This window comes from Suricata suricatta, chromosome 1, assembly GCF_006229205.1.
Source record: "Suricata suricatta isolate VVHF042 chromosome 1, meerkat_22Aug2017_6uvM2_HiC, whole genome shotgun sequence".
NCBI lineage: Eukaryota > Metazoa > Chordata > Mammalia > Carnivora > Herpestidae > Suricata > Suricata suricatta.
This window is the reverse complement of record NC_043700.1, coordinates 187,852,777-187,866,132: the sequence shown is the minus strand read 5'-3', so window position 1 is coordinate 187,866,132 and position 13,356 is coordinate 187,852,777.

Below are 13,356 nucleotides of genomic sequence, written 5' to 3'. Positions count from 1 at the left end.
GTCCCGTAGCACCCCAGTCTCTGCCACACATGCCCACACACCCCTGAAGAATACCGAACCTCCTGAGTTTCCATTTCAGTATAAATGGGACAGGTCTACTTTAGCAAAGTTATCCACATAGCATAGGTGAGGTCTCTGACATTTTGTGATGGAATCTGTTTTTCCTCTCCTGAGAAGAGCTTCTTTAGAGACCCCTAATCCCATTTCTTGTCCCCATCTCTGCCTCTTAGTATGTCAGCCAGAATCAAGTACTTTAGAATTCTGATAAATCTATTTGTTTACCTTGATCTCTATGAATGATTTTCCTTTCTTTTCAAACCTCCTATCCCTTCATGGATAATAAGGTCAAATTGGTGTATTACAAAAAATTCTATATGAATTCTCAAAGAACATTGTGTAATAACATTCAGTATCCCTTCCTGAGTTGGAATGGAATGGAGAGTGAGGTGTTAAGTTCCATTCCTGTGTGATATTACACGATCTGACTCCCTTCAAATGGTACATATGTCACTACATGGACATCCTCTCCCCCTTCCAGGAATGCATTTCACCATATTTGTATTCACTTAGGATTTATGATCAAAATGGTGGTATCTTTCAGTGTTTGTCAGTGAATCATATCCCCATTTCTTGAGCTTCTAAGAATGGTCAGTCAGTTGAATGTGAGCAAATGATGTTCATTTGTGAGAGTTTATTCCATGCTATGATCATGTGTTCTTCCTGCTGCCCATGTGTTCTGTTGAAGCGTGGTCTGGGAAGTGCCGTCTTCCCATTTGAATCTCCCAGGAATGAATCAGAAGGAAATGTGAGATGGGGTTGAAACCTGAAGGCAGGGTTGCACTAGTGACTGGGTTGGCCTATAAAGGCAAAGGTGTCCAGAGCTATTTTGCTGGATGCTGACTGCAAAAGTCTTAATTTTGAGTGTGCTTCTCATCCTTCCAGCCCTGCTGGAGACAGCTTGGGTCATCCTTTAATATTTGTCTGCCTGGGGGCGCCTGGGTGGCTCAGTCGGTTGAGCAGCCGGCTTCGGCTCAGGTCATGATCTCACGGTCGTGGGTTCGAGCCCCACATCGGGCTCTGTGCTGACAGCTAGCTCAGAGCCTGGAGCTTGCTTCAGATTCTGTGTCTCCCTCTCTCTCTAACCCTCCCCTGCTCGCACTGTCTCTCTCTGTCCCTCAAAAATAAATAAAAGACATTAAAAAAATTAAAAATTTGCCTGGTGCTCTTGTTCCGTTTTGTCACAGGGGTCCTTTCTGAGTATCTGTGAAGCTACAGGTAGAAGCATTAACCTTTTGGATGTCTTGGAAGGGAGTTTAGCTCCAACTTATTCCTGGAAACATTGACGGGATGCTGATTATGTGGCAGTATTGACTGTGCACCTAGACCATTCAGGTCTTTAACCAAGGCTCCTGTATCTTGAGCTCTGAGTCATTGGAAATTGATCCTATGGAAGTATCCTGTCTTCATGGGTATGGGTTCATCACTTTAATGTGGTGTGCCTTCAAGTAATGTGTATTCTTTGGGAGGTGGGTCTATTTTTCCTGGGTTTTAGTTTTGTGGGGTGACATCAACCCAAAACATGTATCAGATCTGTCCCATTGAAGGATGGTCCATAGGGGTTAGTTGAAAAGTAGGACAATTTTTGCTTGATGATATTTAACAGTTGGGTAGGCTCCTAGCATTCAGACATTCAGATGGTAGATGCTGCTTGCCACCTCTCATCTTTCCTGATTGGGCAGTTTTCCTTTGTGCTGCCTTTTCTAGAAGTAAATGGGCTGTATCATAGAAATTATTCTGCATGAAAGCCTTACCCTGTAGTTCCCTTTGAGTAATGGCCTTAGGTGAAAGAGTGATACATGTTTAGGATTTCCTCATCTTCACTGTGTCTGCTCCATTTCAGGAGTGACTAGATAAGTAACCCAACAGTGGATATTCCTGTTTTTCTTTTTTTCATCCTATAATAAGCATGGATCCTGAAATATACTTTTCCTTCTATACTACGTGATAGACTAGCCTTGATTTCTTGGTTATACATATCAGCATCTGCAAGCTAATTGAGCAAGGCGATGTGTGTTTAGACTATATATTTCCTGCAGCATAGTATACATGAGATGTCTCACTTGAATTGCTACTTTTTATGAAGTTTCTCTCATAACCTCAGAATGTGAAAGTCAGTTGCCCAGGAATATCAAGTCCCATGAGTGATTAAATCACTTGCCTACTTCTTGTGAGAACACTGGGAAGAAATTCCAGAAGGTTCTGAACCACCCTCTGCCTTAGGAGAAGTGGGGGGGGAGTGAAAAATGAGAACATTCTATCTCCAGATGGAATTACCTGTATGTTTCTTCTGTGGTTATTCAGGTTATTCCATAGTTATTCTGTGACAACCAAGGGGTTATAAAACTACGATTCCCACAAATTGTTTCAAGGATTCCCTTTCTTGATGCTCAGATACCTGGAGGACTTTAAGTCTGACTCAGGAATCCTGGAGGAGGAAAGGCATTAGAATCCTATTTCCCACATGCTTCCTTTGAGTAAAACATCATTCACCATTCATGGTGATATATATTTTTTAAATGCTCAACAATTTTCTTCAAAGGTTCAAAATCTCAAGTGGTGACTGTTTTTGCAGGGTTAGGCCATGGAGAGTCTTTTGTGCTGTCTCTTAGCCTCCTCTCTCTCTCCCATCCTGTTTGGGTAAACATGGAGCAGTTCTTCCACGTGTAATTTTTCCTAATGTTAGGATCTCTTTTCATTCTGAAATCTTTCCTCTGGTCATCCCAAAGTGAAGAAAATAGTGAATCTCAAATAGAGTATCAGCCTCTTTAGGTACCAGAAAACTGAGACATATCCAGGTCAGGTACCAGGAAGGGCAGAACCCATGGGGCAAATGTTTATAGCAGTTATCGGTAAGGAGACCCCTGTCTCCCCCATTGAAACTGGCTGGTGGCTTCTGATGATGGCCTTCGTTGGGTTTTGTAGCTGCTGTCTCCACTAGACGCAGTCCTTGAACTGAGGTTCAACAAGGTTGAGAGTCGAAGCTTGTTGCTCAGACAACCCAGTCTGGGAGTGGGCATGCAGAATAGTATTTGTCAGCTTTCAAGACTGCAGCCCAGGGGGCATGCTGAAGCTCTGGTGTCCAGATGTCTTAGGAGGAGTAACCTAGTTCCATCAGCTTGGTCACCTTTAAGTTTGTCTCAACTTACTGTTTCATGTGGCTTTTGAAGTCCCGACCTTCTCATACTCCATATCTTACTCTAGCTCCTCTCCCTTAGCTAGCAGAAGGTCTGGTTTCCACCACCATTGTGGGTAAGGAAAGCTGATATTAGCAAGGAAAACTAGCCATGGTAAGCAGAACTTTAAGATGGCACCAGGCCCGTCTCCCTCTGTTATGACCATACTTAGAATACTTTTTATGGCACGGGTCAAGGGATTTTTCATATGTTAATTGAGGTCCCATATCAGTTGACTTTACCTTGTGAAAAGGTTGACTCTCCCAGGCGGGTCTGACTCAGTTAGACCTGAGATCTTTAAACGATGATGACGACTTTGAAGTCAGAGACTCCAGCATCTACGGAGACTCTTTGGCTTTCATTAATACAACCACTGCTGGCAGAATTCATTTCTTGTTACTGAGGGATAGGACAGTGGTATATGGTCTATTTCATCTTCCAGCTGGGAATGCCACCTTTGCCTCTTGTGAGACCAATGAGAGGAGCCAGTTCATCTGTGCCTGCATTCTAAGCTACAGAAACAAAGAGCTAATAAATTGGTGGTAATTTCAGTCATTGAGTTAGTGTCAATTTATTACACAGTAGTAGAAAACAATTACCTTTGCTACAGCCTTGCTCAGCATGGTCTACTTCAGGGTCTGCAGAGCTGATACTGCTGTGTGGGCTGAGTCTGGGTGGGGCTGCCCTAGTTTCTGTGACTGTAACTGTACCAGCTCATGGGGCAGAGGAGCAAGTCACTCCTGCCACAGTTCTTGAGTGCAAGGGCACTCTTGTGACTATGCTCCTCCTTTCCTTGTCAGAAGACTTCCTCACCCAGGGCCTGAACCACTTGAAACCATGTGATTCTTTACTAGTATGTGATGCATGTCAGCATTGGCAAATCTGACATTCTTTCATTTCCCTTGAAGTGGACCACAACCATTTAAGTGAATATAAAAGCTGACTGATCTCTGAATGCATGTGTCTCATGTAGCAGTTAAAAACAACAAAAATGAGGACTAGAAAACCTCCCCCAAATGATAATAAGCCTGGTATGTTTTCTCATACAGAGAACCTTTTCTTTCCATCATTTTAAGGCACATGTCCCTACACACATAACAAATGTTGACTGTGAATTTTTATAGTTGCAGTTACTTTCCATTGAAATAGATTAAGGTAAAACCGCAAACAAATGTTGACCTGTTTTTACACTGGGAAAGCCTAATTCTGTATAAAACTCCTTAATCCTATCTGCTTCCAACCTGTTCTGTAGAGTGAATGAAGGAATAGTCTGGTTTTCCAGATGCTGACTGCAGTGCTCAGGGATCTACCTGTGGAATGTTGGGTGAGCATCAGCCAAGAGCAGCCCTGGCTTCCTAAGGGACCACTCCAGTAAAATGACCAACTTCGTCCTTGGGGTCTTTATGTCACAGTGTGTCAATGTCAGCCATTGTTGTGGAAATCCTCCTGAGGCACTCCAGGTGGAGAGAGCACAGCTGGAATGCTCCCAGGCGGTTTCAGGCCAGCGTTCTATGTGGGTGTGTACCTATGGGCACTTTCACTCCTGGCTTACCTGAAGCAATCCTCACAAATGCTTAGACCCACTTGTGAGTCTTGATTCCATGAAACTTTTCTTCTACCTGTACATTTCCTGTCAGTTAGAATTTTATTATTTCTATACTTTACAGATATTTTGACTCTTGCAGGTGATATAGAACAAAAAACCATGTACAATTCCTAGGTCTCCAAAAATAGGAATTTAAATATTGTTAGTGCCAACCACGTTTGTTGAAGGAGATGTTCACTTGAGAAGTTTCAGATAAGCACAAGCGTATGGGGTTATGTAGCACAATGCCTCTGGCTCCATTGCAAATGGTGGTTTGGTCCATAGATTTAGTAATGCTAAGAAGTTATTCGAGGGGTCTATAAAGAGCTCCGTGGTAAGGAGTGTGGGATGTGCCTAAGATGAATTAAATGAGAAGACAGAATCCTTGACTTTCTCTGGCTCCTACTGTTTTCTCAGTTGACTGTGTTTGGGTTCTCTTAGAGGCCTAGCCAGAGACTAAAGGAACAAGAATTTTATTAGAAGGAATGAGAAAATAGGGTGCAGGAAGGGAAGAGGCATCAGATCACACTTGAAAGTCGAACTTTGTCTCAAAGTCCCAACTGAGAGCACTTGAACCAGAGTGGCTGTCAGAGGGCTGAGGTTGGGCCACAGTATCCTTGCTGCAGCCTGTCATTGGCTGGAGCAGCCTATGGGAAGGCCTGGCCTCGCAGCCACAGAGCTCCCTTCCACAGAGCTCCCTTCGAGGAGAGCAGCTCCTGCTTTGCAACAGTTGTGGCACCCGCAGTAGATCCCAGGTACCTGTGACCCAGGATCACAGCAAGTTAGAGGCATTTCCTCTCTGGCTCCAGCCTATGTTTCACTCAGAAAATCTAGAAAAGGTTACTGGGGTCAATGGCAGCCCCCCTCACTGTAGCTGAACGAAAACTGTGACTGGTATTTAACCTCTTCCTTGCCACATTTGTTCTTCATTCCTTCCCCTTCAGCTGTCACCTCCATAGGGTTTGCTTCCAACCTGGTCAGGGTGCCAGAGATCACCACTGGCTCCAAACAGGCACCTTTGGCTGTTGTACATGACCAGTCAGTCACAATGGGACGGGGAAATATCAGGAGGCAATCAAGTGGTTTGCCTGGGTTCCACGTGTACTTAGTTTTAATAAATTTCCCTTGATTTAGTATTTTCTATATGATTAAAATCCGCTTGGATTTTATTTTCTGTGAACTGTATGGTCATGTCATTATTGATTTGGAGGCAGTTTATATACTAACTAAAGTTGTCCTAGGGGCCCCTGGGGGGCTCAGTCGGTTAAGCATCTGACATCAGCTCAGGTCATGATCTCACAGTTTGAGTTGCAGCCCCATGTCAGGCTCTGTGCTGACAGATCAGAGCGGGGAGCCTGCTTCAGATTCTGTGTCTACTGCTCTCGCGCGCTCGCTCTCTCTCTGCCCCTCTGCCAGAGCCCAGCTCCAACAGGTCCAGAAGTTCCTGAAAGGATGGACAGTGTAGGCACGAGAGAGTGATGAGAGAGCCACAAGTTTCTTGATCACCAAGCAGGCATCTCTGCTCTGTCTGCTTTGGTGTCTTTTTATTGATCAGGCAATAACATGACATCAGAAAATAGGAATTGTTTATAGTGGCTAATTCTTAGTGATAAGGCTCTTTAATCATCAAAAGGGTACAGAATCAAGTTTTACAGAAGTGCTTTTTAGAACCCTCCCATTTGTTCTTGGCGCCAGTCTCCCAGATGAAAAAAGTAACAAACTTATCTTGCTTTGTATGGATTGGTTATTGGCCAATATTTATGACTTTGTTTTTAAATTAACAAGTTACAACCAAACCATGTAATGTTTTTACAGTGAAGTTGAGTAAATTTCATAACCAAGAATATAACAGGATGTTCTTATTAGAAAATAGGATTAACATACATATTAAAGTTAGTAAAGCTAAGATTAAAATAAGTTAAGTTGTATATAGATAGGCTAAGAGTTATTGTGATTGGGTTATAAACTACAAGAGAAAAAGAAAAATGTTAACAATTGCTTAAGAAAGCCCTTTTTTTCTGATGTAAGCACAATGGGGGCCCTATGTGTGTTGGCCTTGGACCTGGGTTTCCCACATTCTTATCCATCCTCATGACTGAAGTCAGTATAAGGAAGGATATTTGTCGAATGTAGACTTTGGGAGAGGATCATGTTCTGACCTTGTCTTCTACTTCTGATCTCCAAGTTAGGCTCCAATTTTCTTTGGACCAAACTCAAATGGACTATGTCTTTGACCTTGTTTTTAATTCTTACCTCCAAATTAGGCTCCTTTTCTCTGGACCAGACTCAAATGCAATTTTTGTGTTTTTAACCCCTTCAAGACTGTTTTGTGTCTGCAAGCCTCATTAGAAGAGCCTTTTGTCAAATACTTATAGTGTTTTGATCCAAAATCTCTTCTGCAGGGACAGGAAAATGTTTTTTCTTATGGGGTAGCTGTGTGGGGAATATTGGTCTGATTTGGAACGCTGAAAGGCCCAATTAATGACAACGGGCTTAATTTCACATGAGCAGTAGTAGCAGAAGGAAATACCAGTTTCCCCTCTCATGGCAGGAGCTGTGCAAACGTCCGCCATTTCCTCGCTGAGACTGTGTCATCCAGCAAGGCCGATGTGACTCCCAGCACCCCTCCCCTGCTCGTGCTTGCTTGCTCTCTCAAAAATAAACACTAAAAAATAAAAATAAAGTTGTCCTTTGTCATTTGGGCTGCAAGTACCTTTGTCAGCTGTTTTTGTTTAAGATCTGTGTTGAAAGACTTGGAAATTCTTGTAAAGGCTTGAAAATGTGTGCCTTCTGGATTTTCTCTCATAATTAAAAAGCTGTTCCCCACTCAGACGTTAAAGTCTTTTCCTTTTCCTTAGTCCTTATGCTTTCTGTTTTTTATGGTTAAAATCTGTTGTAACTCAAACTTATTTTGCCATAAAAAGTGAGATAAAGGGGCATCTAGGTGGCTCAGTTGAGCATCCAACTCTTTCAGTTCAGGTCATAATCCCATGGTCAGTGGGACTGAGCCCTGAAGCAGGGATGTGTGTGTTGGGTGTGACCCCTGTTTAAGATTCTCACCCCTTCCCCTTTGCCCCTGCTCACATGTGTGCTCTCTCAAAAAAAAAAAAAAAAAAAAAAAAAGCTGTAGTTCTATTTGTAGTATTTCACGTAGCTACTTTATTTTAGTGTCATTTGTTGTTACTATACTTTGACCTTTTTTGGTATATGTAGAATATAAAACAGACTGTAAGTAGAAATTATAAAATAACTTCATGGAATTTTTAAAATTTGGATTCAAATTTTGATGATTGCTTTCATAATATTTATATGAAAAATGAGTTAATGGAATATATTTTAAGTAATCTTTTTAATTGTGTTTAATAGATATTTTACACAGATTGCCAAACCTTGGTCCACACAATTATAAAACCACAAAGATTTTACAGACCATGCAAGATCAGAAAAGTAATGACAAAGTTATGACTTTTTAAAAAAAATTTAAAGGATTGCTCTTATCATAGGATTAGATTATATTTTGGCATTAGCAATATTTCCTATGAGTTTTTAGTAAATGGAAGGTTTTGTTTGTGGAGAGGGCAGTAGGAAGAGATACACATGTCCTTAGCAAAATTAAGAGTGAGTAAAACTTAGATTTCAGATTGCTTCATCAAATTAAAAAATTTAGGTCCATGTATTTAGAGGGTTTCCCTCTAGTATAAACGTTTTCATGTTAGAATTTGGAGAATATGCTCTAAAATAATTTTGTATGTTTAAAACCAACTGAATTAAACTACAGCCTAAGGTACTTCTGCATTCCTTCTATTCCTGAGGTTTTTCCTCCAGCATGCTCTGTTGTATATAACGGTGCATTATTTCTAAAGGATTCTCTGTAGTGGTTGCATTTATAGATTGTTTCAGATATTGCTATGTAACAAACTACAGGAAAATTTATTGGCCTAAAAATTTATATTGCTCACAACTTTGTCGTGATTTAGGAATAGCTCAGCTGTTCCATGTGCCATCAACAAGAATGGTTCAAAGGCGCTTGAGGATTGGCCCACTAACAGGAATGGCAAATTGGTACTGCTTGTCAACTGGGAATGCAGTGAGGCTCCTGGCTCATAGGTCTTATGCCTTCTCCCATGTGGACTTCTCCCTGGGGGATGATTGGGCTTTCTCACAACATGGCAATTAGAATGTTCATTCTTAGAACCCAAGAGGCTTGGCAGAAGCTGCAAGGTTTTGTATATTTCACTTTGAAAATCCAAGGAAATCCACCTCCTGTGGGTCAAGTAGGTCATCAAGGCCAGCCCACACTCATGGGTAAGTGTGTCTTAGCTGAGTCTTCTATGGATTGGGTGGCTTTAACAGATACTTATTTCTCATGGTTCTGGAGGCTAGAAGATCTAAGATGAAGATGCAGGCTGATTGAATTCCTGGTGAGATTTAGAGCCTTCTTCCTGGTTTGCAGATGGTTGCCTTTTCACTTGTCCTCATACACACAGAAAAGCATGCTCTGGTCTCCTTATAAGGACATTAATCCTACCATGAGGGCCTCACTCTCAAGGCCTCATGTACACTTGACTATCTCCCAAAGACTCCACTTCCAAATATTACTTTACTCTATAGGTTAGATCTTCAGCATGTGAATTTTGGGGGACACAAGTCATCTACTTTTCTGCCTGTATTTTGACATCTAATAATGTGTGGCTATATTTAACTTATTTCATTTGATTTTAATCCAGTATGAATTTTTGTGTTGTGCCAAAATGAAGGGAAACATTTAGATAAGACATATTTCCTGGTAGAAATCCTCTGGTATTCAATCTGAGTCAGGACGGAAGAAGAATTTATGATGGGCATGTAGTGCATAGGGCTTTTGTATAGTACACATTTGTAAACAGTCACTAAGGTATCTAACCAGCTATAAGGTTTTCCTACACCCATTGCCATTTTTCTCTAGAATGCTGACTGAAATGGCTTGATCACTTCAATGCTTTTGCTGGAAGATTTTCTCCCATACCCTTTATCTCCAATATGCATTCTATGATGATAAATACTACAGGAGTTGGGCCTAAGGAGTGTTGTCCTAAGTGTTTATAATACATCAGTGAAAAAAAATGCCCAATGCATAATTGCCTATTTGCCATAGTTCTTAGTCACATAGTCAAGATTTACACTCACAGAATTCTACACAAGTTGACAAAGGTCAATCATAAGTGCCTCCTGAGTCTGCCATTCTGTTGCCCTAATAGGTCCCTTATTGGGGAATGTGCTTTGGTTGGAGTGCAGATGGTCAGGAATCTGTGGTCTCATTTTCTTTAGTTCTCAAGGGCCTTTAGTGCTTAGCTTCCATGTGTGATGGCAGATGTAAGGGTCAGAATATTGCTCAGTGTATGTTTATCCCAGCTCTAGCTAGGACCCTAGGATTCATGAGGATTCATAGTGATCTGAAGGAAATTCATTGTGAGATCATAAGAAGGTGCTTCCCATATCTCTAACTGCTGTGAATGTTATTTATCAGCAGCTACGGCCTCTCTATTGCTGTGTCTGTGCTGAGAATACTCTCCCCATGGGTTAATCCTGGTCAATCAGCAAGCCCATGAGGATTCTAAGGCACGCTCCAATCTGGGAGTTGCAAAACTCGTCTGATGGGCAACCTTGGGAGGAACCCCCTAATGGCCTTGTTTAAGCTCATCTTAGACCTATACTGTTGTGACTTTGAATGTACAGGAAGTATAAATGATGGACTCCAGCCTCTGAGTTAAGTCCATCAGAGCATTTATCCTGAAGGTGCTCTTTGTAAAGACTACTCCCAGGTGAGCTTGGCAGAGGTACCAACACTGCCCTCTTCTTGGTAAACAGATTCCTCTGGTAGCCAATTTTTGGCTCAAGAACTCCTCAGCAACCTTGTTGAAACTTCCTTAGACTATACCCTATCTATATTACTTCCACCCAATCTTTCTTCCTTTCACTCAAGATCATGGTCTGGAGCTTCTCATCTGTTCTAGTTCCCTTCCCTCTGTATCTCCCACATAGATGTTTCCTCTAACCAGATTCATACATATTTAACTCCAAATTGCCTTTGGCTTTTCAGAGGTCCTGGATAAACTGACTCTAGTTCTAAGATGCTTCCATTCAAACTTTCTCCCCTTTAAGTTTTTATTCAAATTCTAGCTAACATACTGTGCAATATTTCAGGTGTACATCATAGTGATTCAACACTTGCACACATCACCCAGTGCTCATCACAACAACTGCAGTCCTTAATTCCCATTACTTATTTCACCCATCCCTCCGCCTGCCTTCCCTCCGGTAACCTTCGGTTCTCTATAGTTGAGAGTTTTTCTTGGTTTTTCTCCCTCCTCCCCCACCTCCCCTTGATGTTGGTCATAGCAACTTTCTAGATAGGTCTCCTGAGGCAAGGGAAACAAAAGAAAAGAAACTATTGGGACTTGATCAAAATAAAAAACTTCTGCACAGTGAAGGAAACAATCAACAAAACTCAAAGGCAATCAACAGAATGGGAGAAGATATTTTCAAATGACATAGCTGATAAAGAGTTGGCTTTCAAAATCTGCAACAAACTTACAAAGCCCAACACCCAAAAAACAATCCAACAAAAAAATGGGCAGAAGATACGAGCAGATATTTCTCCAAAGAAGACCTATAGATGTCCAACAGACACTTGCAAAGATGTTCACCATCACTTAACAGGGAAATGCAAATCAAAACTACAATGAGATATCCCTTCACACCTGTCAGAATGGCTAAAAAGACAAATAATAGTTATTGTCAAGGATGTGGAGAAAAAGGAACCCTCTTGCACTGTTGGTGGGAATGCAAACTGGTGCAGCCACTGTGGAAAACAGTATGGAAGTTTCTCAAAAAGTTAAAAAATAGAACTACCCTATGGCCCAGAAGTTACATCACTGAGTATTTACCCAAGGAATAAAAAGATACTAATTCAAAAGGATACGTGCACCTTGATGTTTATAGCAGCATTATCTACAATAGCCAAATTATGGAAACAGTCCAAGTGTCCATCAACTGATGAATAGACAAGGAAGATGTGTGGATGTATATGATGGAATATTACCCCACCATAAAAAGAATGAAATTTTGCCATTTGCAATGACATGAATGTAACTAGAGTATAATGCTAAGTGAAATAAGTCAGAAAGACAAATATCATAACATGTCCCTCATATACCAAATTTAAGAAATGATCAGACTTCCTCCTCTTTCCTCAGATTTACCTGTGAGAAGGGAGAGAAGTCCATGGAAGAAGATATTCATAGCTAAAACTTTTATTGGTTCTGGTCTGAGATTTGCCCTGGTGGAGAGAAATGCTGCTTCAGTTGCATGATTCAGGCATTTGAAAGACCTGGGACAAGGCTACAGGGATGGTGGAGTGGGTTGGCTGCTGCTTAGAACCTCCAGGCAAATCATGAGATCCTGAATATTGCTGGCGAGCAACTAGTAGCCAAGTGTGAGAGCTGGGGGGCCTTTGTGGTAGTTTATAAAGAGGTTCTTTGCTTCTTTGTGGAAAGACAGACCCGGGCTATAGATTAATTGTGAGATTCGCAGATGCTCTCATGATGGAGAGGTCACTGGTTTGGAAAGACATGGCATGGAGCTGTGGCAAGCCTCAGTGGGAGAATCACTACACAGGTCCCAAGGATTCTGGAGGAAATCCTTGGAGGGAATTGTACTTTACTTGAGAAACAGCTTGAGGTGTGTTACTGGTTCCCAATGGAAGTGAACCATTTGGCCATTGGACAACAAGTGAACATACCTAGAACTAGGGATTCTGTCCTATTGGGTCATACTGTCAGGCCCAGAGGCAATCCATTTGGTAAGACCCAGACTCCCATTAAACCCGCCACTGTTAAACTAGTGCCCTTCCCTCAGTTTGTACCTGTGACTATATAAGAAGTCTTCTTTAGATATTTGGAAAAATAAAAGACCTGTCAGCTTTGTTTATAAATGTGTCATCTCTTGTGTCTTGAAGCTGGAGGTTTTTATTGCCAGGACATGTTAACCAAGTCCTGAAATTATTTCCATGGATGAACTATTTCTTTCCCAATTCCAGGAATTCATACAAATAAATTCTGGGCTGGAACTTTAGTAGTTGCAGGAATTACTCTTTAAAACATTTTTTTAATGTTTATTTTTGAGTGAGAGAGCACAAGCCGGGGGGGGGGGGGGGGGGGATGGAGAATCCAAAGTAGGTTCCAGGCTCTGAGCTGTCAGCACAGAGCCTGACGTGGGGCTCAAACCCACCAACTTTGAGATGATGACCTGAGCCAAGGTCGATGCTTAACTGACTGAGCCACCCAGGCACCCCAGAAATTATTCTTTTATACTGTGTTCTTACTAATAGTCAACTAACCTGAGCCTGTAACTATCTTCATTATAAGGATTGTGTAGTTAGTTACAAGGAGTCTTATTTGTTGATTTAGAAACCATGATCTAGAAATCATTGCCTCACACCTTTCAGGTGACTTAGCTATTTCACAAGCCAACATTTTACCTTCTCCCTGCTCTTCATCC